Raw genomic sequence first — 26,202 nt, 5'->3', positions numbered from 1 at the left:
TTTGTTTATTTTTGTTTTTATTTCCATTTCTCCAGGAGGTTGGTCAAAAAGTATCTTGCTGTGATTTATGTCACAGAGTGTTCAGCCTATGTTTTCCTCTAAGAGTTCTATAGTCTCTGGCCTTACATTTAGGTCTTTAATCCATTTTGAGTTTATTTTTGTGTATGGTGTTAGGGAGTGTTCTAATTTCCTTCTTTTACATGTAGCTGTCCAGTTTTCCCAGCACCACTTACTGAAGAGGCTGTCTTTTCTCCAGTGTATAATCTTGCCTCCTTTATCAAAGATAACGTGACCACATGTGCGTGGGTTTATCTCTGTGATTTCTATCCTTTTCCATTGATCTATATTTCTGTTTTTGTGCCAGTACCATACTGTCTTGATTACTGTAGTATTTTTAGTTAAGGAACCGCCATACTGTTCTCCATAGTGGCTGTATCAATTTACATTTCCACCAACAGTGCAAGAGAGTTTCCTTTTCTCCACACCCTCTCCAGGATTTATTGTTTGTAGATTTGCTGATGATGTTCATTCTAACCAGTGTGAGGTGATACCACATTGTAGTTTTGATTTGCGTTTCTCTAATAATTAGTCATGTTGAGCAGCTTTTCATGTGCCTCTTGGCCATCTGTATGTCTTCTTTGGAGAGATGTCTATTTAGGTCTTCTATCTATTTTTTGATTGGGTTGTTTGTTTTTTTAATACTGAGCTTCATGAGCTGCTTATATATTTGGGAGATTAACCCTTTGTCCGTTGATCCCTTTGCAAATATTTTCTCCCATTCTGAGGTTATCTTTTCATCTTGTTTATAGTTTACTTTGCTGTGCAAAAGCTTTTAAGTTTCATTAGGTCCCATTTGTTTATTTTTGTTTTTATTTCCATTTCTCCAGGAGGTTGGTCAAAAAGTATGTTGCTGTGATTTATGTCACAGAGTGTTCTGCCTATGTTTTCCTCTAAGAGTTCTATAGTGTCTGGCCTTACCTTTAGGTCTTTAATCCACTTTGAGTTTATTTTTGTGTATGGTGTTAGGGAGTGTTCTAATTTCCTTCTTTTACATGTAGCTGTCCAGTTTTCCCAGCACCACTTACTGAAGAGACTGTCTTTTCTCCATTGTATATCCTTGCCTCCTTTGTCATAGATTAGTTGACCATAGGTGCGTGGGCTTATCTCTGGGCTTTCTATCTTGTTCCATTGATCTATGTTTCTGTTTTTGTGCCAGTACCATATTGTCTTGATTCCTGTAGCTTTGTAGTATAGTCTGAAGTCAAGCAGTCTGATTCCTCCAGCTCCGTTTTTTCCCCTCAAAACTGCTTTGGATATTTGGGGTCTTTTGTGTCTCCATACAAATTGTAAGATTTTTTGTTCTCGTTCTGTAAAAAATGCCATTGGTAATTTGATAGGGATTGCATTGAATCTGTAGATTGCTTTGGGTAGTGTAGTCATTTTCATATTATTGATTCTTCCAATCCAAGAACATGCTTTATCTCTCCATCTGTTTGTGTCATCTTTGATTCTTTCATCAGGGTCTTATAGTTTTCTGAGTACAAGGCTTTTATCTCCTTAGGTAGGTTTATTCCTAGGTATTTTATTCTTTTTGTTGCAATGGTGAATGGGATTGTTTCCTTAATTTCCTTAATTTCTCTTTCTGATCTTCCGTTGTTAGTGTATAGGAATGCAAGAGATTTCTGTACATTAATTTTGTATCCTGCAACCTTACTACATTCATTGATTAGCTCTAGTAGTTTTCTGGTGGCATCTTTAGGATTCTCTATGTATAGTATCATGTCATCTGCAAACAGTGACAGTTTTACTTCTTCTTTTCCAATTTGTATTCCTTTTGTTTCTTTTTCTTTTCTGATTGCCGTGGCTAGGACTTCCAAAACTATGTTGAATAATAGTGGTGAGAGTGGACACCCTTGTCTTGTTCCTTACCTTAGAGGAAATGCTTTCAGTTTTTCACCATTGAGAATGATATTTGCTGTGGGTTTGTCGTATATGTAACCTTTTTTATGTTGAGGTAGGTTCCCTCTATGCCCACTTTCTGGAGAATTTTTATCATAAATGGTTGTTGAATTTTGTCAAAAGCTTTTTCTGCATCTACTGAGATGATCATATGGTTTTTATTCTTCAGTTTATTAATATGGTGTATCACATTGATTGATTTGCATATATTGAAGAATCCTTGCATCCCTGGGATAAATCCCACTTGATTCTGGTGTATGATCCTTTTAATGTGTTGTTGGATTCTGTTTGCTAGTATTTTGTTGAGGACTTTTGCATCTATATTCATCAGTGATATTGGTCTGTAATTTTCTTTTTTTGTAGTATCTCTGTCTGGTTTTGGTATCAGGGTGATGGTGGCCTCATAGAATGAGTTTGGAAGTGTTCCGTGCTCTACAATTTTTTGGAGGAGTTTGAGAAGGATAGGTGTTAGCTCTTCTCTAAGTGTTTGATAGAATTCACCTGTGAAACCATCTGGTCCTGGACTTTTGTTTGTTGGAAGATTTTTAATCACAGGTTTCAATTTCATTACTTGTGATTGATCTGTTCATATTTTCTATTTCTTCCTGGTTCAGTCTTGGAAGGTTATACCTTTCTAAGAATTTGTCCATTTCTTCCAGTTTGTCCATTTTATTGGCATAGAGCTGCTTGTAGTAGTCTCGTGATGCTTTTTATTTCTGTGGTGTCCATTGTAACTTCTCCTTTTTCATTTCTAATTTTATTGATTTGAGTCCTCTCCTGCTTTTTCTTGATGAGTCTGGCTAAAGGTTTATCAATTTTGTTCATCTTCTCAAAGAACCAGGTTTTAGTTTTATTGATCTTTGCTATTGTTTTCTTTGTTTCTATTTCATTTATTTCTGCTCTGATCTTTATGATTTCTTCCCTTCTACTACCTTTGGGTTTTGTTTGTTCTTCTTTCTTTGTCTGGTTCCTTTAGGTGTAAGATCAGTTTGTTTATTTGAGATTTTTCTTGTTTCTTGAGGTAGGATTGTGCTGCTCTAAACTTCCCTCTTAGAACTGCTTTTGCTGCGTCCCATAGGTTTTCGATCATCATGTTTTCATTGTCATTTGTCTCTAGGTATTTTTTGATTTCCTCTGATTTCTTCAGTGATCTCTTGGTTATTTAGTAATGTATTGTTTAGACTCCATGTCTTTGTGTTTTTTACTTTTTTCCCCCTGTAATTGATTTCTAATCTCATAGCATTGTGGTTGGAAAAGATGCTTGGCATGATTTCAATTTTCTTAAATTTACCAAGGCTTGATTTGTGACCCAAGATGTGATCTCTCCTGGAGAATGTTCTTTGTGCACTTGAGAAGAAAGTGTAATCTGCTTTTTTTGGATGGAATGTCCTACAAATATCAGTTAAATCTTTCTGGTCTATTGTGTCATTTAAAGCTTGTGTTTCCTTATTAATTTTCTGTCTGGATGATCTGTCCATTGGTGTAAGTAAGGTGTTAAAGTCCCCCACTATTATTGTGTTACTGTTGATTTCCTCTTTTAGAGCTGTTAGCAGTTGCCTTATGTATTGAAGTGCTCCTATGTTGGGTGCATATATATTTATAATTGTTATATCTTCTTCTTGGATTGATCCCTTGATCATTATTTAGTGTCCTTCCTTGTCTCTTGTAACATTCTTTATTTTAAAGTCTATTTTATCTGATATGAGTATAGCTACTCCAGCTTTCTTTTGATTTCCATTTGCATGGAATATCTTTTTCCATCCCCTCACTTTCAGTCTGTATGTGTCCCCTAGGTCGGAAGTGGGTCTCTTATAGACAGCATATTTATGGTCTTGTTTTTGTATCCTTTCAGCAAGCCTGTGTCTTTTGGTTGGAGCATTTAATCCATTCACATTTAAGATAATTATCGATATGTATGTTCCTATTACCATTTTCTTAATTGTTATGGGTTTGTCTTTGTAGGTCCTTTTCTCCTCTTGTGTTTCCCACTTAGAGAAGTTCCTTTAGCATTTGTTGTAGAGCTGGTTTGGTGGTGCTAAATTGTCTTAGCTTTGGCTTGTCTGTAAAGCTTTTGATTTCTCCATTGAATCTGAATGAGATCCTTGCCAGGTAGAGTAATCTTGGTTGTAGGTTCTTCCTTTTCATCACTTTAAATATATCGTGCCACTCCCTTCTGGCTTGTAGAGTTTCTGCTGAGAAATCAGCTGTTAACCTTATGGGAGTTGCCTTATATGTTATTTGTCATTTTCCCTTGTTGCTTTCAATAATTTATCTTTGTCTTTAATTTTTGTCAGTTTGATTACTATGTGTCTCGGCGTGTTTCTCCTTGGGTTTATCCTGTATGGGACTCTCTGTGCTTCCTGGACTTGGGTGGCTATTTCCTTTCCCATGTTAGGGAAGTTTTCAACTATAATCTTTTCAAATATTTTCTCGGGTCCTTTCTCTCTCTCTTCTCCTTCTGGGACCCCTGTAATGTGAAGGTTGTTGCATTTAATGTTGTCCCAGAGGTCTCTGAGGCTGTCTTCATTTCTTTTCATTCTTTTTTCTTTATTCTGTTCCACAGCAGTGAATTCCACCATTCTGTCTTCCAGGTCACTTATCCATTCTTCTGCATTAGTTATTCTGCTATCGGTTCCTTCTAGTGTATTTTTCATTTCAGTTATTGTATTGTTCATCTCTGTTTGTTTATTCTTTAATTCTTCTAGGTGTTTGTTCTTTAATTCTTCTAGGTCTTTGTTAAACATTTCTTGCATCTTCTCCATCTTTACCTCCATTCTTTTTCTGAGGTCCTGGATCATCTTCACTATCATTATTCTGAATTCTTTTTCTGAAAGGTTGCCCATCTCCACTTCATTTAGTTGTTTTTCTGGGGTTTTATCTTGTTCCTTCATCTGGTACATAGTCCTCTGCCTTTTCATTTTGTCTGTCTTTCTGTGAATGTGGTTTTCGTTCCACAGGCTGCAGAATTGTAGTTCTTCTTGCTTCTGCTGTCTGCCCTCTGGTCTTGTTTGTTTTCTATGTCTGTTAGTCTGTTTCTGTTTTGTAAATAAGTTCATTTGTATCATTTTTTTAGATTCCACATATAAATGATATCATATGATATTTGTCTTTCTCTGTCTGAGTGACTTCACTTAGTATGATCATCTCTAGGTCCATCCATGTTGCTGCAAATGACATTATTTTTTCTTTTTTATGGCTGAGTAATATTTCATTTCATATATATATATATATATATATATATATATATATATATATATACCACATCTTCTTTATTCAGTCATCTGTCAATGGACAGTTAGGTTGCTTCCATGTCTTAGCTGTTACAAATAGTGCTGCTGTGAACATTGGGGTGCATGTATCTTTTCAAATTAGAGTTTTCATCTTTTCCACATATATGCCTGAGAGTGGGATTGCTGGGTCATATGGCAATTATATTTTTACTTTTTTAGGGAACCTCCATACTGTTCTCCATAGCGGCTGCACTAATTCACATTCCCACCAACAGTGTAGGAGGGTTCCTTTTTCTCCACACCCTCTCCAGCATTTATTATTTGTAGATGTTTGATGATGGCCGTTTTGACTGGTGGGAGGTGATACCTCATTGTAGTTTTGATTTGCATTTCTCTAATAATTAGCGACATTGAGCATCTTTTCATGAGCCTGTTGGCCATCTGTATGTCTTCTTTGCAGAAACATCTATTTAGGTCCTCCTCCCATTTTTTGACTGTGTTGTTTGTTGTTTTGATATTGAGCCATATGAGCTGTTTGTATATTTTGGAAATTAATCCCTGTCAGTTGCATCGTTTGCAAATATTTTCTCGCATTCTGCACATAATTTTTATACTTCTGTGAATGTAGGTTTTATTTCACCATAAAAAATAATAATTTAAAAGTAGTGCCTTCTGCATTCTGATTTCTTATCATGTCACCTGGGAGCTTGTTAGAAATGAAGAATCTGGACCCCTCCTCAGACTTACTAGACCTACTGATCCCCATTGGTTTGTCTGCACGTTAAAGATTGAGAAGCACTGTCTAAGCTTAAAAGACTATAAATCACTAGTCCCAAGGTATTGGGAAAGTCACCTTATCCTTGAGTCTTAGTTTCTCATCAGCAAAATGGGCATAAAAATACAGATGTGGCCTCCCTTCCAGGCTGCTGTGAGGAGGATGTGAGATGATGAATGTGAAAGTACTTTGAAGAAACAGTAAAGCACCATCTAAAAATTAGGTATTTTTATCACCTTGGGGTAGAGCCCTGAAACAATCGATTACAAAGAAGGAAACAATTATCATTTCCTCAGTTTCATACTTTCTGGAATCTTTTCAACTCTAATTTCCTGGCAGCCTCACGCTTCTTGGTTCTGCTTCTTCAAACTTGCTTTCCTCCCTGCCCTAGGACCCAGATGCAGGGTCCTCCAGGCCCTTTGCAACCTCTCTAGGACAGTTGGCCTCTTTCAAAAGGCACTTGGGTTCCCAACGTAACTTTCTCACAAATCAAATTGTGCTGTATAACAACAGTGTTCTGGCCTCACCTGGGCGGAAGCTGAGCTCCAGAGGAATCTGTGAACAGCGGATAGGCAGGCCTCCAAAACACTTTCCATTGCTCATGGCTCTTGTTTTTTAGGGAAAAAAAGCAGAAATCCTGTGCTCTACACGTTGGAAAAACTCAAAAAGTGATGATAAATATGTGCATTATTTCGCAAGATATTAAGTCTTCCAAACTTTGAAAAATACACAGCAATTCACAAAAGGTCCAAATGGACAGGTAAGGAAAGTACTTATGCGTGTGGCTGGCCCAGCTTTCTTGCATTGGGCTCCTTCTGCTGAGTTTCAAGAATCAACATGATGTTATTTTTAAGGATGAATTTCATAAACACTAGATGTTCAGTTGTTAAGGTTAATCATTTGTTCATTTAAGTATGTCTTTAAAGGCCGGCCCACACCAGGTTCTGTTCTTGGTTGTCCTTGTGATCTACTAGTACAACATGGAGAGATATAGATGTGTGTGTGTGTGTGTATGTGTGTGTGTGTGCGTGTGTATGTGTGTAGGTTTTTCAATGACCCCATTAAAAGAAAGAAAGAGAAGATATAAAAGGGGTATAGTGAAATTTTTAAGAACTCCCCCCAGAGCACATGTTCTAGAGTCAGACCTTCCTGGCCAATCCTAGTACTACCAGTTATTAGTTGTAAGACTGGGCAAGTTACTTAACTGCACTGGATATAAATGTTTTCATCTGTACAATGGGGACAAAAACATGACCTGCTTTTTAGGTTTACTGTAAAAATTAAATGACTTAAACCATGTGCCTAGTATGTGATAAGGACTCCATAAATGTTAATTACATAATGATCAAAGAGAAGAACTAGACATCAACTTAGGGGAAAAAACTTCGAACTTACTAATGTCATTATCATGCTTATTGATGTTCTTCTGATGATATTTGTGCAGAAAAGAGTTAACATAGCAGGCTCTTTTATTTTCAGACAAATTATGCTCAGAGACTGAGAATGTGTTTGCCAATAATTTATTTAACATAGGTTCACCGTGGGAATTATAATAATTTCACAAGCCAATAGCATACAGGATAAGTCTCTTAATAAGCCAGTAAAAAAATAACATAGTCCAAACCAATGATAGATTAATTACAGTATTGTTCCAGGTAAGGGGGAGATGAAAGGAGTAAAGTCCAAATTTAGTTGAGGTGTGCCTTTGCACAAGCTGGTTCAGAATAGTCAGCTTAGCCAACCAAGAGCTGACTTCCAGCTGCTAGAGAAGCGGAAGTCCCTTGTTGCTAGGGATGAAAGCATTGGTGTTGGCGGGCAAGACGCTCCCCTTCACGAGGCTGCTGCACAGTTTTCACCACTGCTGGCAAAGAGGCACCTTGCCGAGGCAGGGGCTAGTGCCCCAGGGTCTTCAGAGAGCTATTTAGATCAGCAAAGGGTAGCCTTGCCCAGACCGAATGGTCTTGGTAAGTCCTCACCAACTCTTGGTGTTTAAGGCTGAAATGTCCCCTAGCCAGAGTGGCTCCTCACGCATTCTTATCCATAGGCCCCCAGCAGTGCCTGCCAACAGCTGAGCTACTGAGCGCTTAGAGACGACAATAGATGTTTATGACATCAGGACACAGCTTCCTCAATGTAAACAACTTCACTCTTGGATCAAAACAACTTCAGTCTTAGATCAAAAAAAAAAAAAGTGGGTTTGAAATCATGTGAAACCAATACACAGGCCTAAACTGCTATACAAGGAGAGGTCTGCTTGCAAGGTTGGCCCTTGGCTGGTGTCTGGGAACATAGATTTTAAGAAGGTTCCCACCCTTAACTGATAAGACCGGCTCGCTGTGTCCAAACTGTTTATACACACAACGTGGTTTATGCTCAACCCCCGCTTTCCTTTTGAGAGTCTGGAATTTGGGCTTGTGCCAGGCAGAGGCTGCCTGCGTGCACAATCAAAAACCTTGGGCACTGAGTCTCCAAGGAGATCTGGTTGGCGTCTCACATGCAGAATTCTTTGCTTAATCAAAGAACCAAGTGTGTCCTTTGGGACTCCACTGGGAGAGGACCCATAGATGCTTGTGCCTGGCTTTCCCCAGACTTCGCCTACCTGCTCTTCCCTTTGCTGACTGTGCTTTGTGTCCTTTCACTGTAATAAATCAGAGCCGTGAGTAGGACGGGCTGCTGAGTCCTGTGAGTCCCTCTCATGAATCATCAAACTTGGGAGTGGTCTTAGAGACCTCCGGATACAGTGCTAAACTAGTTGCCTCTGAAGGGAAAATATCTTTTTTTGGAAAATACTGGTACCAGAGCATTATCTAACTTAACGTCAATAAATGAACATATCATTTTCATAAAAAGACTCAGAAACGTAGGACTTGAAAACATGTTCTTGAAAGAGTAAAGGATAAAAATGCTGCCAAGCAGCATTCTGTCCTCAATAACCCCTCTGTAAAATTGTAAAGATGATATTAGGAATCTTTCAGCGCTGTAAAAGTTAACTGCAATGTGTAGAGGAAGGCAGGACATGGCAGTGCTGTAATTGATAATTTTTAAATCATCACACTTTAAAAGTCCTCCTGCTGCCTTCACACAATTTACCCCCAATGGACTTGATTTCATTGTCAGTATAAATTAATTTTGATATTCACTCACAAGTCCTGTGTTTTAAGAGATAAATGTAAACGTATCGTGTTATAGATATTTCTGGACTAACTGCTTCAGCATCAGTTTTGAAATGTATTCATTCAACAAGAATTGATTGAATACCTTCTATGTGCCAGGCAGACATGTAAAATTCTTTAGTTTAACTTCAGTCCTGCTGTTTTCATTATGATACCACGGAATGCAGCTTACTGGCCCTGGTTAGGCAAGCCTCTCAAAACCCCTTGCTTTATTTTCTCTTGAAGATGATCATCAAACCATGTATTTGGGTATGTTGTTGTGCTGGGCTTTGTATCAAATGAGTTAGTCAGGAGTATTGTTTTCCATCCTTTTGATGACAGCAGCTTTCCCATTAAAAAAGCAAATCCTTCATTAAATAAAAAAAAAAACATTTAATAGCATGGTGCTCTTTCCAGCTGGTTAAATTTAGAACACTGAAAAAAAAGTTTCATAAAAGAGTCTTCTCCAAGACTGGGCTGGAGTATTTTCAATTTGAGGGTGAGCTGGATCAGTTTGTATTTAACTCACAGATCTATAATCGTTTGTCCGTTCACACGAGGGGGCCAAGCCTTCCTGGTCCTCCCAGTTTGCATCACGGTGGGTGAACACTGCTGTTGCATTATTGCCACTGATGACGGCACCTCCCTCTGAGTGGTGACAGATTTCAGGGAAAGGCCTGTGCCAAAGCTGTTAGTATTTTCCACTTCAAGCCTCAAATTGAAACATTCCCGATCCCCTCTGGAGGCCCACCCTTTCTGTTCTTTGAAGTAATTTGGAAGCCTACAGTCTGTAACTGGCAAAAATGATGGAGACAGACAGTCAATACATCCAGTTGCAAAAGGAAGCAATATATTAAGTCAAATCAATGTTTGTCTACTGAGCACGGGAGCTGTGGAAACGCTGAGTCAGGAGTAAGAAAGTAAAATGTTGCATTCATGGAGCATATAATCAGGTTGACTGTCTAAGACAAGGCTTTTTGGTGTCAGAGAACAGAAGGCACCCTTGGGCTGGCTTATGCAAAACCAAGCCTTTATTGTAAGTGAGAGAAAGAAAGCTGCTGGGTCTCACTAAGAGCCTGAAACCGAGGACTGAGTGCCAACAGGAACCAGTGTGGCTCTCCTTGTAGGTCTCAAGTCTCTCGCTGCCTCTTTTTCTCTGAGTTTCTATTTCGTGGTAACTCCATGCTGACCAGCTGTGTGAGCTTGAAACCAGCTGAGACTGCTTGTTGTACCTGCGCGATCACTCCTCCCCTTCCATGGGAATAGCGTTTTAGCTGGACACAAAGCTACCAGCCAAAGGCTATGCTTCCACGCCTCCCTTGCCGCTAATTGCAGCTGCTGACCAGGCTGTGGCCAAGTGCGATACAGACAGGAGTGACGTACGTGTACAACTTCCAGGTTATGCTCTTACATAGAAAGGCTTGAGCTCCTCTCCTCATTTTCCCTTGTCACTGCCTAGGTGTGGCTGAAGATGGCAGAGCTGAAGCTATGTCTTCGACCTGGAGATGGAAACTGCCAGGAGAAAGTGGCAGAGACACGAGGTAGAAGGAGCCTGGGTGTCCAACTCCGTGGAGTCATCAGGTTAGCCTTGGACAGCCTAGGTTCAGACACTTTTAGGAAAGAGAAACATGCTTCTATCTTGTTTAAGCTGGTGTTATTTTGGTCTTCATGAAAGAAGCTGGAGCCTGGAACCTAACGAATAAACCTGCTTTCTCTCCTTTTCTACGTATAAAATGGAAAATGACCACCTCATGTCTTCTAAATTTATAAGACCTAAGTTGAAATGACCAACCAGGGATCAAACACCCAAGCAAGAGAACTGATTGCCCCATCTTGGTTTTCTAGTCAGCTAAACGGAGAGGGGAGAGTTGAAGGATACAAGCCTAGCTGCTGGGCTCACCCCATGTGTGGGACGGATTTCAGGGGTCCTCAGAGACGCCCATCTACTTTATTGACCCAGGCTTCTGTACTGAGACTAACCATTCCTAGAGGCATATATGTACTGTTTTAGAAATAAATAATGTGTAATATGTAAACGTAAAGCATACACATTAAGTGGATTAGTGAGTGAGAAGGAAAGCTCAGAAATTGGAAAGGGAACCAACATCTCTCTCCCAATTAATGAGGTCTCCTGTGGACCCATCCTCCCACATGGATCTTCCAAAGCTGCTGGTTCTGCCAAGGAGGAGGAAGATCCCAAGTAGAGAAGAAAGACTCTTCAGTGAAGGGTATTCTAGGAGCTGTGTTCTCCTGCTAGACCCTCAAACCAGACAGAGTAACTGTGAGGTGTGTTTGGTAAGCAGGTGAGAGTTTGGGATGAAAGGAAAGGATGCCCGAGTGGAGAGCAGCACTTTGGGTATATGGGGGTGTCGCCCCTGGGGAATGAGATACCAGTAAGGAAGAATGAGGCAGGGGGTTCTTTGTGTTCGTCATCTTCTCTCTTCCCCTATTCTCCCTCGCAGCCAGCAGCCAGCAGGCAGCAGCAGGGTGTAATAGTTAAGGGAACAGACTCTGGAGCCCCCCTGAGTAAGCTGGCAGGTCACCCTCTCTGGGCCACAGTTTCTTCACTTTCATCTGTAGAAGGAATACAGTAGCACCCACCTCACAGCATTATGTGAGGACTAAGGGAGGTAATAATATGGGGAAAGTGCTCAGAACAGTGCCTGGCACAAAGTAAGTGCTATGGATGTTAGCTGTCATTATTAAGCCTGTAACGATCATTATTATTCTTTCATTAAGCAAATGCTTATTAAGCCCCTGCTTAGCGCTGAGAGCAAGAGACCCAGCTGAGTTAAGTAACTCGCCCAAAGTTTCACAACTAAGAATTATTGATGCTGGCTTTGGACCAAGTGGGTCTGACTCCAGAAAAATGGACTCTGAGGGGAATTCTTATCAGTTTCGCCCCACATGTTGCCTTTCTTCTTTCTTTTTCTCTCTCTCTCTTTTTAAAAAAATATTTATTTACTTATTTATTTGGCTGCACCGGGTCTTTAGTTGTGGTATGCGGGATCTTCGTTGCAGTGTGCGGGATCTTTAGTTGCTACATGCGGGATCTAGTTCCCTGACCAGGGATCGAACCCAGGCCCCCCTGCATTGGGAGTGTGGAGTCTTAACCACTGGACCACCAGGGACGTCCCTTTTTTTTCTTTCTTTTAATATGGTCATCAAAGATGTAGAAGAATTAATCTCTAAATTAAAGGAGCACACAGTCTAGTGAAAAGAGAGGCTAGACAATTATGATATGCAATAATTTCTATGACAGAGGTTAAAAACTAAAAGTCGTAGGAGCCCAGAGGAGGTACTTAACCGGATTAGGGGAGCCAGGGAGGCTTCCTGAAGAAAATGACTCGTGAGCTTAGTGAGAGAGAGAGAGCAGGTAAAGCAGAAGATGACATGGAAAAAGGCTTTCTGGACACAGCTGTTTTACTAAATAACTAAAAGCAAGTCATTGCCTAGAACAAAGAATGTGAAGGTGAAATGTATGAGGCTCAGAGAGTGTCCCCCTCCCACCCCAGTAGTTATCAGTGAGACATTCCACGTGAGGAGGGCTTTGTAAACTCAAAGACGTGTGCATTCATCCTGGAAGCATAGGTGAGTCCCACAAGAGTAGGACAAGACTGGGTGTGCTGCTATCTTGAGGCACGTGTGTTTTTGGTTAAATCAAAGATATAAAAACAAACATCTTGACTTTTCATGAATCAGTTCAAATAGTAAAACCCAAGCAGGGAAAGCCATGACTTGGAAGGCATGTACTGTGTCTTGCTCACTGCTGTCTCTCTAGAGTCTAAAACAGAACCTGGCACACAGTAACCACCCAACAGATATTTGTTGAGTGAATAAATGAACTGGATGAAAAGATGTGTGCATTTTAAGAGCACCGTTTGCCAACCTTCACTTATCCTTTGTGGATTGATGCTGATTAGAACAGTATTTTTGGCTTACATCTGAAGGAGCTGATAAGTTATGTATTAATCACTCTTCTGGATGGTTATATAAATAACTCAGTAGTCTTCAGGAGGTAACACTGCATTTTTAAATTGAGGTGTATGCATTATAATTGACTATACTGCAATTTTAACTCATAAATAAGAAGTGGACACCTGCTTTGCACTCAGAACTCAACTAGGGATAAAACATGACCCCATCCCATGGATGTAAGATGTAATAGAAAGATGGGGATAACATGTGAAGAAGATCAGAATGTGCCCTCCCCCCAATATGTTGCTTTGGCATGAGGATTATTTTGAAGTGAAGGCAATTAAGAAACAACAGACACAGGAGGAACCTGCTGCCTTCCACTTTTCTGACTAAAATCAGGGCATAAATTTCCCTTTGTGAAGGTGTCACCGCCCCTTCCCTCTCCTATACTAGGAAGAGACCCTTAATCACAAGAGACTCTTATCACTGGAGTTTGCATAGCAAACCTTACTAAAATAACCCTTATCTGCATTCATTTCCCCCATATATTTACCTTCCCCCAGTTTTATGCCACTAGAAGCCAGAACCTCTTTACTTTTGTCATGTTACTCTTCCATATTCATGGCCCTATGTTAAAATGATATATAAGCTCTCAAGTCTAACCACTTCTTTGGGTTTTCACTTCTTTTCTGTGAAGCTCCCATGTGTATGCATAGTAAATCTTTTCTCCTGTTAATGTCTTTTGCCAGTTTAATTTGCAGTCATCAGTGACCAAACCTAAGAGGGTAGAGGAAAAGTTTTTTCCTCCCCTACACTTGCATTAAAGAAGGATGATCGAAAGAATGCTCACCATCACTAATCATTAGAGAAATGCAAATCAAAACTACAGTGAGAAAAAAAAAAAAAAAACTACAGTGAGGTATCACCTCACACCAGTCAGAATGGCCATCATCAAAAAATCTACAAACAACAAATGCTGGAGAGGGTGTGGAGAAAAGGGAAGCCTCTTGCACTGTTGGTGGGAATGTAAATTGGTACAGCCACTATGGAGAACAGTATGGAGGTTCCTTAAACAACTAAAGATAGAACTCCCATATGACCCAGCAATCCCACTACTGGGCATATAGCCTGAGAAAACCATAATTCAAAGAGTCATGTACCACAATGTTCATTGCAGCACTATTTACAATAGCCAGGACATGGAAGCAACCTAAGTGTCCATCAACAGATGAATGGATAAAGAAGATGTGGCACATATATACAATGGAATATTACTCAGCCATAAAAAGAAATGAAGTTGAGTTATCTGTAGTGAGGTGGATGGACCTAGAGTCTGTCATACAGAGTGAAGTAAGTCAGAAAGAGAAAAATAACATATGCCAACACATATATATGGAATAAAAAAAAAAAAAAGGTTTTGAAGAACCTAGGGGCAGGACAGGAATAAAGATGCAGACGTAGAGAATGGACTTGAGGACACGGGGAGGGGGAAGGGTAGGCTGGGACGAAGTGAGAGAGTGGCATGGACTTATATATACTACCAAATGTAAAATAGATAGCTAGTGGGAAGCAGCCGCATAGCACAGGGAGATCAGCTCGGTGCTTTGTGACCGCCTAGAGGGATGGGATAGGGAGGGTGGGAGGGAGAAGCAAGAGGGAGGAGATATGGGGATATATGTACATGTATAGCTGATTCACTATGTTATAAAGCAGAAACTAACACACCATTGTAAAGCAATTATACTCCAATAAAGATGTTAAAAAAGAAAAGGGTGATCATTATCAACGCTAATTGTGTGATAATGACTAATGGTGGTCTAACTCATATATGCAAAGATAAGAGTATGTGAATAAATGTAGTGTAAGATAAATAACTGAGGGGTAGTTTTTAATGAAGGAAGTCCAATTTCACCTTGGGAACATATGCTTAAAAATAATAGTATATGATCATTTAAATCTCATGAAACCATAGGAGGAAACATATCCCTTTTTTCTTGTATAACTTCTGGCAGGACAGTAGTAAAACCAAATAATTCAAAGGCAAATTGCAACAGCTGAAATTGATTTCTGTTTTTGGATTTGGAATACAAGAATGCATTGTTTTATTGCACTTCGTTTATTGTGCTTTGAAGACCCTGCATTTTATATAAATTGATGGTTGGTGACAACCCTGCATCGAGTAAGTCTATGTCACCATGTTTCCAACAGCATCTGCCCACTTCATGTATCTGTGTCCCATTTGGGTAATTCTCCCAATATTTCAAACTATTTTGCTATTATTATATTTATGATGGTGATTCTTGATGTTACTACTGTAACTGTATAACATAAGACACCCATGTAAGGTGGTGGACTTAACTGATAAATGTTGTATGCGTTCTGACAGCTCCACTGACCAGCCACTCTCCATCACTCTCCCTTTCCTTGGGCCTCCCTATTCCCTGAAACACAGCAATATTGAAAGTAGGCCAATTAATAACCCTGCAATGGCCTCTAAGTTTTCAAGTGAAAGGAAGAGCCTCACATCTTTCTTAAAGATGTGAGACTTTAAATCAAAAGCTGGAAATAATTAAGCTTAGTGAGGAAGGCATGTTGAAAACAGAGACCGGCTGAACACTAGGCCTCTTGTGCCAGTTAGGCAAGTTGTGAAGGCAAAGGAAAAGTTCTTGAAGAAAATTAAAAGTGCTACTCCAGTGAACACACCAATGATAAGAAAGCGAAACAGCCTTACTGCTGATACACAGAAAGTTTTAGTGGTCTGGATAGAAGATCAGACCACCCATGATGTTCCCTTAAGCCAAAGACTAATCCAGAGCAGACCTTAACTCTCTTCAGTTCTGTGAAGGCTGAGAGAGGTGAGAAGCTGCAGAAGAAAAGCGTAAAGCTAGCAGAGGTTTAAGGAAAGAAGCCATATCCAATAACTTAAAAGTACAAGATGAACCAGCAAGTGCTGACGTCGAAGCTGCGGCAAGTTATCCAGAAGATCTAGCTAAGATCATTAATGAAGGTGCTACACTAAACAACAGATTTTCAATGCCTGGCTTCAAAGCTTCAAAGGCAGGCTGACTCTGTTAGGGGCTAATGCAGCTGGTGACTTTAAGTTGAAACCAGTGCTCATTTACCAATCCAAAAATCCTAGGGCCCTTAAGAATTAGGCTAAATCTACTCTGCCTGTGCTCTATAAATGGAACAACAAAGCCTGGCTGACAGCACATCTGTTTACAACATGGTTTACTGAATATTTTAAGCCCACTGTTGAGAGCTACTGCCCAGAAAAAAAGATTACTTTCGAAATGTTACTGCTCATTGACAATGCACCTGGTCACCAAGAGCTCTGATGGAGATGTAAAATGAGATTAACGTTGTTTTCAAGCCTGCTAACACAGCATTCATTCTGCAGCCCACAGATCAAGGAGTAATTTCAACTTTCAAGTCTTATTATTTAAGAAATACATTTCGTAAGTCCATAGCTGCCATCGATAGGGATTCCTCTGCTGGATCTGGGCAAAGTAAATTGAGCACCTTCTGGAGAGGATTCACCGTTCTAGATGCCATCAAGACCATTGTGATTCACGGGAAGAGGTGAAAATATCAACACTCACAGGAATTTGGGAGAAGTTGATTCCAACCCTCATGGATGCCTTTGAGAGGTTCAAGACTTCAGTGGAGGAAGTAACTGCAGTTGTGGTGGGACTAGCAAGAGAACTAGAATTAGAAGTAGAGCCTGAAGATGTGACTGAATTGATGTAATCTCAAGATAAAACTTGAATGGATAAGGAGTTGCTTCTTATGGATGAGCAAAGAAATTAATTTTTTGACATGGAATCTACTCCTGGTGAAGATGCTGTGAAGATTGTTGAAATGAAAGCAAAAGATTTAGAATATCATGTAAACTGAGTTGATAAAGCAGCAGCAGGGTTTGAGAGGACTGACTCCAACTTTAAAAGTTCTACTGTGGGTAAAATGCTGTTAAACAGCACTGCCTGCTACAGAGAAACCGTTCATGAAAGGAGGAGTCCATCTGTGTGGCGAACTGCATTGCTTTATGTTAAGGAACTGTCACAGCCACTTCAGTGTTCAGCAATCACCACCCTGATCAGTCAGCAGCCATCAACATTGAGACAGCATCCTCTACCAGCAAAAAGATTACGGTTCGCTGAAGGCTCAGATGATGGTCAGCATTTTTCAGCAATAAACAATTTTTTAATTAAGGTGTATACAATGTGTTTTTAGACATAATGCTGTTGCACACTTCATAGACTACAGTGCAGTGTAAACATGACTTTTATATGCACTGGGAAACCAAAAGAATTGTGTGACTTGCTTTATTGCAACATTTGCTTTATTGTGGTGGTCTGGAACTGAACCCGCAATATCTTCGAGGTATGCCTGTAATGCCTGTAAATCATACCTATACCTGCTTCAAGCTGAAAGTAAAGAGTGCTTCCATCACTTTACAAAGCAGTTTCTTTGAAAACTTTTTGAAACAAAGGCTGGGTGAGGTCAAAATATTTTTTAAATCTGTGATCATGATCCAAGCACTTTAAAATGCAAAACTGGAGAAAGAAATGGAAACTAGTAGAGTAGCCAATTCTAAACACACAAAAAAGAGTGGAAAAATGTTTTCCTGTTATGTTGACTACATTCTCCCCTAAGTAGTAAGGATTTTACTTGAACAAGCATTATAATGTAATAGGTGGTTATTTATCTAGAATGGCTGGGAAATGGGCCCACCTACTTAAAAATTTCATTTTTTGGATGAGGTATCAGATAACTCACTCAAGAATTTCTATTTTTAAGTCACCTCAATAGTTCACTTCTCTGGGCTTATTTTAATCTTTCTTTAATTCAAAAAACAAGCACAAAAGAATTTTTCAGGACCTCAGATCACCACTGTTACTCTTTTAAGGCCAAATTCCTCACAGCCTTCAATACCTTGCTTGATCTGGCCTCTGCCTACCTCTCCCACGTCATCCTTCTCCCTCTTGCTCCAGACCTCCAGCCACTTCTCTGTGTTTCTTGAATCCTCCAGCTCATCTCGCCATTCAGATCTCCACTTAAATATCACCTGCTCCCTGACTACCCTCTCTGAAGCTGCACACAGACTCTCTAGCACAGTATCGATTTGCTGTCTTCATGACTACAAGAAATCATCTTCCCTATTGTATTTGCTTGATTAAGGTCTGTGTCCCACCCCCAGGAGATTGAAAGCTCCTAAAGAAGGATTTTTTTTTTTTTGAGCAGGTTTTGGGGTGATTTTTATTTTATAAATTTCTAAAAATTTTACTTAAATTTTTTTTTTTCTATTCATTTTCAAATTCTTTTTCCATTGGGACTTCCCTGGCTGCCCAGTGGTTAAGACATCACGCTTCCAATGCAGGGGGCACGGGTTTGATTCCTGATTGGGGAACTAAGATCCCGCAGGCCGCACGGCACGGCCTAAATACATAAATAAAAAGAAGGATCTTAACTGTCTCATTTACCATTGTATTTCCTGGGCCTAGAAGAGCCCCCAGTACAGGATGGGCACTCAACAAATAGCTAATGAAAGGAGTGAAGGAAGGGTTGATCAAATGGCATGCCTTCAAAAATGCATTCTATAAAATACATTCTGTTATCAGCTTATTTTTCATTCATTTATTAGATATTTATTGAATAGCTACTGTGTATAAAGTGTGGGAGATACAATGTTGAACAGATTGGTTCCTGCCCTCCTGGAGTTTATAATGTAATGAGAAGTAAAAGAAAAACCAGTTAGTTTAGTTTACTATATTAATGTTTTTAATACTATTGAACAAAATGCCTCTTTTCCAAATGTCTTCATTGCCAAAGGTAAACATGTTTATTTCAAGAAACAGGTGCTAAGCAACTTTCTGTGGAAATACTCTCCGTTGTTAGAATAGCTGTGTGCTGAAATTTAGACCATTGAGAAAATGATTCCTGCTTCCTCAAAGAGTGAAAAGGAATTGCATTTCAATAGGGAGCTCTGGTCTTTGCATTTCTGAGTGAACAAGTTTACGGAGGAATTAAACTGCATTAGTATTTTGATACCATCTTAAATTATCTAAGCTTTCCGATAAGCAACAAAGATTGGAATGTGAGTCATTTTGCACTTCACAATGGTTGCTTAGCTGCGATTCTTGATGTTAACCCTACTCGTTGCAAACAGAAGCTTTTAACTACATCCTTATCAAAATCAAGAACACAATTATTGTAAAGAAGCTCAAAAGAAGCAACTGTATTTGATGAAGGTGAAAAGCAATGAGACTCCGAAACTTTATGATCCTCTTTCCCTTTGAGAATCAACGAAAGCAGTAGGATCCTCTCCCAGAAAAATGTCCCTGAGCACATGCACAAAAATCACTTGCATAACAGTCTTGCGAAGGTTATGAATCCCTGATTGGGACCTCACCGCTCTTCCTAAACTCTTTCCCCAGACTGCCAAGTTCTGGCAGCTGTTGAAAGATTGGTTTGATTTTGAACACCAAACCTCAACAGCAATTTCTTTGATCCTGAATGCCAATAGATAAAATGACTGGGATTTAGCAGTGGCTTCAAGCAGGAATAAGGCAAGAATAAAGGCCAAAGGAGAGAGAAGGGCAGAGGAGACAAGGGGAGAAAATGAATGAGGAGTGAATGAATATGGGAGTGAAGAGAGGAAGGAGAGAGAGAAAGGGAGACCGAGGCAGGAGGTGGGGGATAGGGAGAGGGGGGCAGGCCTCCCCTCCGGACCTCCAGAGGAAGCACTTACTCCCTCAGCTCCTGGCTGGCCCCTGTGGTCCATGGCCAGTCAATCTGTCCAGCTCTCCCGGGCCCCTTCCATTGTAAGCCTAGGGATTCTTTGCTCTGCTTCTCTCAGCCCACCTGCCTTCTTTTTTTTTTAATTAATTAATTTATTTATTTTTGGCTACGTTGGGTCTGCACTTCTTCCCAGACCAGGGCTCGAACCCGTGTCCCCTGCATTGGCAGGCGGATTCTTAACCACTGCACCACCAGAGAAGTCCCCCACCTGCCTTCTTATTAAGGACCGCTACACTTCTTTGCTTCTTCCCACGAGAGATGGGTTTTCTACTCCTGCTGCCTCCGTTTCTTTACCAACCCTTCCCTGTCTTACCCAGTTATTTGATTTCTACCGTGGTCTTGGGGCTTCTCATCAAGAAGGACCATAGTGAAAAATAAAATGTTTTTTCTTGTCTTCACTTATTTTATATATCGTTACTCACCTTTGCCCTTAAAACTCTCTTCTACCTTGTTTTCTGGGTTCATTTTAGTGACTTTTTTGCACTTCTTCGTTGTTTCACCTGCTCCATCTCTTTTTTCCCCTCCAAATCTGAGCAATCCCAGAGTTTAGCTCTCACTTTTCTGTTTCCTTTACACTCCCTCCCTGAGGAAACTATGGATTATAATGATGTAGTGTAGTGTGGTAAGAAAAACATGGGGTTCAGAAGCAGAAGAAAACCCTAAATTCTGGTTCTAATATCACTGCTGTGCAACCTTGAACAAGTCACTAACCTCTCTGAGCCTCTGCTTCGTCCATCTGAAAAAAACTGAGGACAATAATATATCTCTAAAATTCTTGTCGTGAGGATTCAATGGGATAAGATTTGTAAGAAAGTGCTTGTCATAGTCTTTCACTGAGTAAGCATCTTGACCATCGAGTATATGCCAGCCTCAATATAAGATGCTGCAATCAACAATACACAGTTTTCTGCCCTAAATCTACTCACAGTCTAGGAAGATGGTTGGCATGTAAACAAGTAAATTAAATACACTGTGTCAGGAGCAACAATAGGAATATTTACAAAATATTTAGAAAGGACACACAGGAAAGGGAATAAATCTACAGGAGGTTTGTGATACAAGGAACGCTTCTGGGGAAAGGTGATATTTGAGTTGGATTTTGAAGGATAGATGTTAAACAATAGAAGCAGAAAAAAATCAGGTTATGTAGAGGCACCTAACCGTGAAACAGCATGGACTATTCAGGCTGGAAAAGTATGGAGAGGCCAGATAATACTGTGGTGATGATAATGGTGATAACACCCAATTATTGAGTGACTGCTCTGTGCCAGGCACTGCCATATAGTTAAGCACTTGCACACATGATTTCTTGAAATCCTCATTACAACAACCCTGTGAGCGGAAGAGCTTGGGGCTTGGCCCTGTGGCCAAATGAAGAGCCACTAGACTTTTAAGTAGGGTGGATACTATGATCATAGTGTATTTAGAAAAGTGATTAAGGCACCAGGGATTTTTAAATCATGGTGAAGTACACATAACATACATTTTATTCATTTTTAAGTATACTGTTCAGTAGCATTAAGTATATTCACATTGTTGTGCTACCATCACACCATTCATCCACAGAACTCTTCATCTTGTAAAACTGAAACTCTGTACCCATTAAACAAGAACTCATTTCTCCCTCCCCCCAGCCCGTGGCAACCACCATCCTACTTTCTGTCTCTGTGAATTTGACTACTCTAGGTACCTGATATAAGTGGAATCATACGGTATTTTTCCTTTAGTGACTGACTTATTTCATTTAGCATAATGTCCTCAAGGTTTGTCCATGTTGTAGCATGTGTCAGAATTTCTTTTTATTTTTTTTAAGCTGAATGATATTCTATTGTATGTATGTATCACATTTTGCTTTTCCACTCATCCATCGATAGACACTTGGGTTGCTTTCACCTCTTAACTATTGTGAATAATGCTGCTGTGAACTTGGGTGCACAAATATCTCTTCAAGGTCCTGCTTTCAAGTCTTCTGGGTATATACACAGAAGTGGAATTGCTGGATCATATAGTAATATTCTATTATTATCATTTTTTTAATTTTTATTTTTTTGGCCGTGCTGCACGGCTTGCGGGATCTTAGTTCCCCCACCAGGGATTGAACCCGGGCCCTTGGCAGTGAGAGCATGGAGTCCTAACCACTGGACCGCCAGGGAATTCCTAGTAATATTCTTTTTTCTTTTTTTTTTTTTTTTGAGGAAATCCATGCTGAAAGGCATCAGGTTTGAAGATAAATCTGGGAGAGGAAGCCTGTGGGCAGGATGCCATTCCCTGACTAGAGATGGTAAGAACCTCAACTTCAGGCTATTGGGAATGAAGAGAAGGGAATGTAGGTAAGCAATTGACAAGATCTTGGTGCCTAACTGGCGGTAAGAGAAGGGGATTCTGGATGACTCCCTTACAGGGTATCTCCAGACTTTTTGCCTGAAGTGTATATAAGTTTAGGGACCTCCTTTGGGAAAAAGAATTTTTAAAATGAATTAAAAAATTAAGTGCAAGGTTCTGAAAGGGGTCCATGGAAGTGAGGGGGCCCTTCTAATGTACACCTGAGGAAGAAGAGCACGTGCAGATGACATGGGCATCGTTTTATTTGGCCTGCCAACATCCTTTTCCTCTGGGGTTATGCGTCTCCCCTTTCTCAGCTCCTGTGGTGATGGAGGAGCTGCCTAATCACCTTCCATACCATCTCAGGCCCACACCTGCCAGTCAGGGCTTTTCTCCCTGTGGGTAAGAGATTGCTGTGGAGAGGGGTAGGTGACCCAAAGCAGGTCGGTGAGACTCAGTTCTGGGACTTTTGTTGGAACTGTTGGGAAATGGTTCATTTTTCTATTATGACTTTTTTTTTCCTTTTCTTTGTGGCTACTGAGAGGTTAGGATGTAAGCCTGAACCTTCTGGTGGTAAATCTGACACCAAAAGGGAAGAGTCAGTGGAAGAGAAGAGGTATATGGAGATACACTGGCTTGTGATACACTTTGATTGAGCCCCTGGGTCCAGTCATGCCTAAAGTTAGAACGACTTCAGCCATTTCTGTCAGATGAACCAATTAAGCCCATTTTTTGTCTATGTCACTTTGAGTTAGTTTTCTGTCTGCTCTAACCAAAATATGCAGCTTCTGTATCTGTTCACCAAAAAGAACAATGGTGGGCCCTGCTTGGATCACGTGCCTCCTTGGACCCAGTAACCATGCCTCGGGGGGATAGGGCAAACCCTTTGACAAGTCGGCCACGTGAAAGCCTCTGGTGGGGAAGGAGGTGGCTCTGAGATTGAGAGACTGACAGTATCCCATGAAGTGAGTGGTGGGTACTCCCCAGATGAAGCCAGAAATTTTTAAAAAGGAGTAGATGCGCCTTACAAGGGTGATTTTAGATTCTTGAGGGATCTAGGAAGTTGGTTCTTCAGAAATCATCCTAAAGCAAGCCCAGTTTCAAATCCTAATTTTGCTCTCTATTAACCATCTGCTTTTGGCCAGGTTGTGTATCTTTTCTTACTGAGTCAGTTTCTGAGTGTAAAATGGGTATAGATAATATTTACCATTTTAGGATTGTTGTGAGGGATGCCTATAAATGAAGTGACCATTTTATTTATCATCTAAACAGGGACACTTTTGAGAGCAAAAAGGAACACTGTCAAGGAGCCTTATCAGGACTGCCTGAGACAAAAAATATTAGCAGTACCCCCTTTCACTCTCAAAAGTATCCCTATTTGGGTGATAAATTGTATGATCTCGCTGCCCATAATGCACCTCTAATATTGTTTAGCACATAGTAGCTGCTTAAAAGTCGCTTAGCCTCCTCTGAGCCTTCTAATAGAACTGACTGTTTCCTTCTTATTATACTTTGTAATTCTCTGGCATTGTGTATTTACAGGGGATATTCTCCAAAACATTTTTTACTATTGTCCTGGTGGGAAGGTATATGACAATATGATCTACAGATTTGTATCTGTGAAAGCACTTTCTTAAAGCTCCCCACCAACTGCTTTTAATTAATGGGCATTTGGAAAGGTAGCAGTGACCTCTTTAAGAGCATTTATTTCAATTCAAAGTGTTCTGCATATTAAAGACGGCTCCAGTTAAAATACTTGAGATTGTTGGGACATATCCTGGTAGCTATTTTGTAATGTGAAATTTTACTTAAACTCTAACATTTGCTGACACATTTGATTGTTAGACTTTGGTCAGGATTTTCTAAATCTGTCCTGGCAATGATAAGTTAAAGATGTACACTATAATAGGAAAACACAAAAAATGGAGAAAAGATTGAACAAATACTCCATGAAAAAATAAGCACACGAAAAGATGCCTAACATCATTACTTATTTGAAAAATTAAAATTTAAACCACAATGAGATAACCACCTCACATCTATTAGAGTGGCTAAACTTAAAAACATTGACCATAATAAGTGTTGATGAGGATGTAGAGAAGCTAGAACTCTCATACACTGCTGGTGGGAATGTAAAATAGTACAATTATTTTGGGAAAAGTTGGCAATTTCTTAAAAAGTTAAACGTAAAACTTTCATATGATCCAGCCATTCCACTCATAGGTATTTATCCAAGAAAAATGAAAGCATATATCCATAAAAAGACCTGTACATGAATGTTCATACAGCTTTATTTGCAATAGCTAAAAATGGGAAACAACACAAATGTTCATCAACAAGGGGATGGGGGTATATATATATATATATAATATATATATATATATTATATATATATATACACACATATATATATACATATATATATAGTGATATATCCTTACAATGGAATACTACTCAGTAATAAAAAGGTATGAACTACTGATATATGCTACAGTGTCAATGAATTTCAAAATAATTTTGCTGAAAGAAGCCATTTGAAATGGACACACTGTATGGTCCCATTTATATAAAATCCTAGGAAACACAAACTGATATGTAGGGACAGAAAATGTATCCGTGGTTGCTTGACCAGGTTGGGTAGCAAGGAGGAGAAAGAGGGAGGGATTAAAAAAGACCCATTTTTAAGTATGTAGTGGCATTAAGTACATTTTCATTGTTTTGTGACTATCACCACTATCCATCTCCAAAGTTTTTTATCATCCCAAACTAAACCTTTGTACACATTAAACAATAACTCCCGTTACACAAAACTCACATTTCTGTCAACTTTTCATGACAAAGTTGAATATGATTCTTGTACATTCTACAAGCGATGACCTTGAAGCAGATTAAAGTGATTTTGACCCTGTGTTCTCCGTCGCCACTGTGGTGAGACAGGCTTACATCATAGCAGGAATGGAATGTGATAGAACTGTGATTTGTACCTCAGATCTGGCCACCATTTCCCACACTCTTTACTCCCAAAGAAAAGTGGGTGAGGTCTTGTCCATGACACTTGGCCACTATCACACTACTGGAAAAACAGCCCAAATGGCTTGCCTCACTAATCCTAGGTCAACTGTGTCTTATTTGTGTGGGAAGACTGACCTACTTATCATTCCTACCTCCTGACTAAATTAGCACATCACATATAAATCATTCACCTTCCTCCCTATTAGCCTCCTTCACCTTCTCCCCTCCACCCCCAGTCATGCAAAAGTCCTTGAAAAGCTAATAGCAGTCTTGTGCATTTTCTTTTAAAGTTGACTTATTCATTTCTGTTCCAGGATGGCTCAACTACGGTAAAATATTTGGCTCCTCTTCTCAAGCAGGTTGCCACACCTGGTTCCATGGTCTGTTCTGGCACAGTAGCTGGTGTTTGCTAAACCAAACTCTTCTACTAGGGTCTCAGGGATGGAAACATGTCCTAAGTGTGCAGGAGAAAGTGATGGCAGGAGGCACAGCTTTGGAAGCTGGCAGACCTGGGCCAGGATACTTAGGTCTCTGAGTTTCAGCTTTCTCACCTCTACAACGGATATGATGTCTACCTACCGGTTGTTCGGGGGTAGTAAATGACAAAGTGTTTGGAAGGCATCTAGAACAGTGCCAGGCGCTCAGGCGAGTGACGAAAGTTCTGTTCCCTTCCTCCTCTCTATCAAATTACTTTGAGATCAGAGGGAAAGAAAGTGGTGGGTTGGAAGCGGGACCACTAAAGAATGGAGGCCACTTCTGGCCTAAAGGATACAAGGATATTTATCTCTATACAAAGATCTGGTTCAAAGAAGCCTACAGATTAAAAAAAAAAAGAACAGCCACCTGGGTTTTTGGATTAGCTGAACCCCGGATAAAGATGCTTGTAAAAAGGAGCTTGTGCGAATCCAGAAAAGGACTTGAAATGCCCAGGCTCTGCCATGGCACATTCCCCATTTTTTCCCGCACGGCACACACAGAGTGAACTAGAATTTGGCCCAAAGCCTTGACTGTTCCCATGGCGGCAGCAGGGGAG

General features: G+C 40.0%; 1 long non-coding RNA gene across 1 annotated transcript; it reads left to right on the top strand.

Moving 5' to 3' along the window:
• Positions 1–6,619: 6,619 nt before the first annotated feature.
• LOC103013944 (uncharacterized) lies at positions 6,620–23,293 on the top strand. Its single transcript, XR_449943.2, has 3 exons — positions 6,620–6,724; positions 10,576–10,697; positions 22,031–23,293. It is a non-coding gene; the product is annotated as an uncharacterized LOC103013944 (long non-coding RNA).
• Positions 23,294–26,202: the final 2,909 nt, after the last annotated feature.

This window comes from Balaenoptera acutorostrata, chromosome 1 (genome assembly GCF_949987535.1).
Source record: "Balaenoptera acutorostrata chromosome 1, mBalAcu1.1, whole genome shotgun sequence".
Taxonomy (NCBI): Eukaryota; Metazoa; Chordata; class Mammalia; order Artiodactyla; family Balaenopteridae; genus Balaenoptera; species Balaenoptera acutorostrata.
This window is presented reverse-complemented; position numbering and strand designations above follow the sequence as displayed.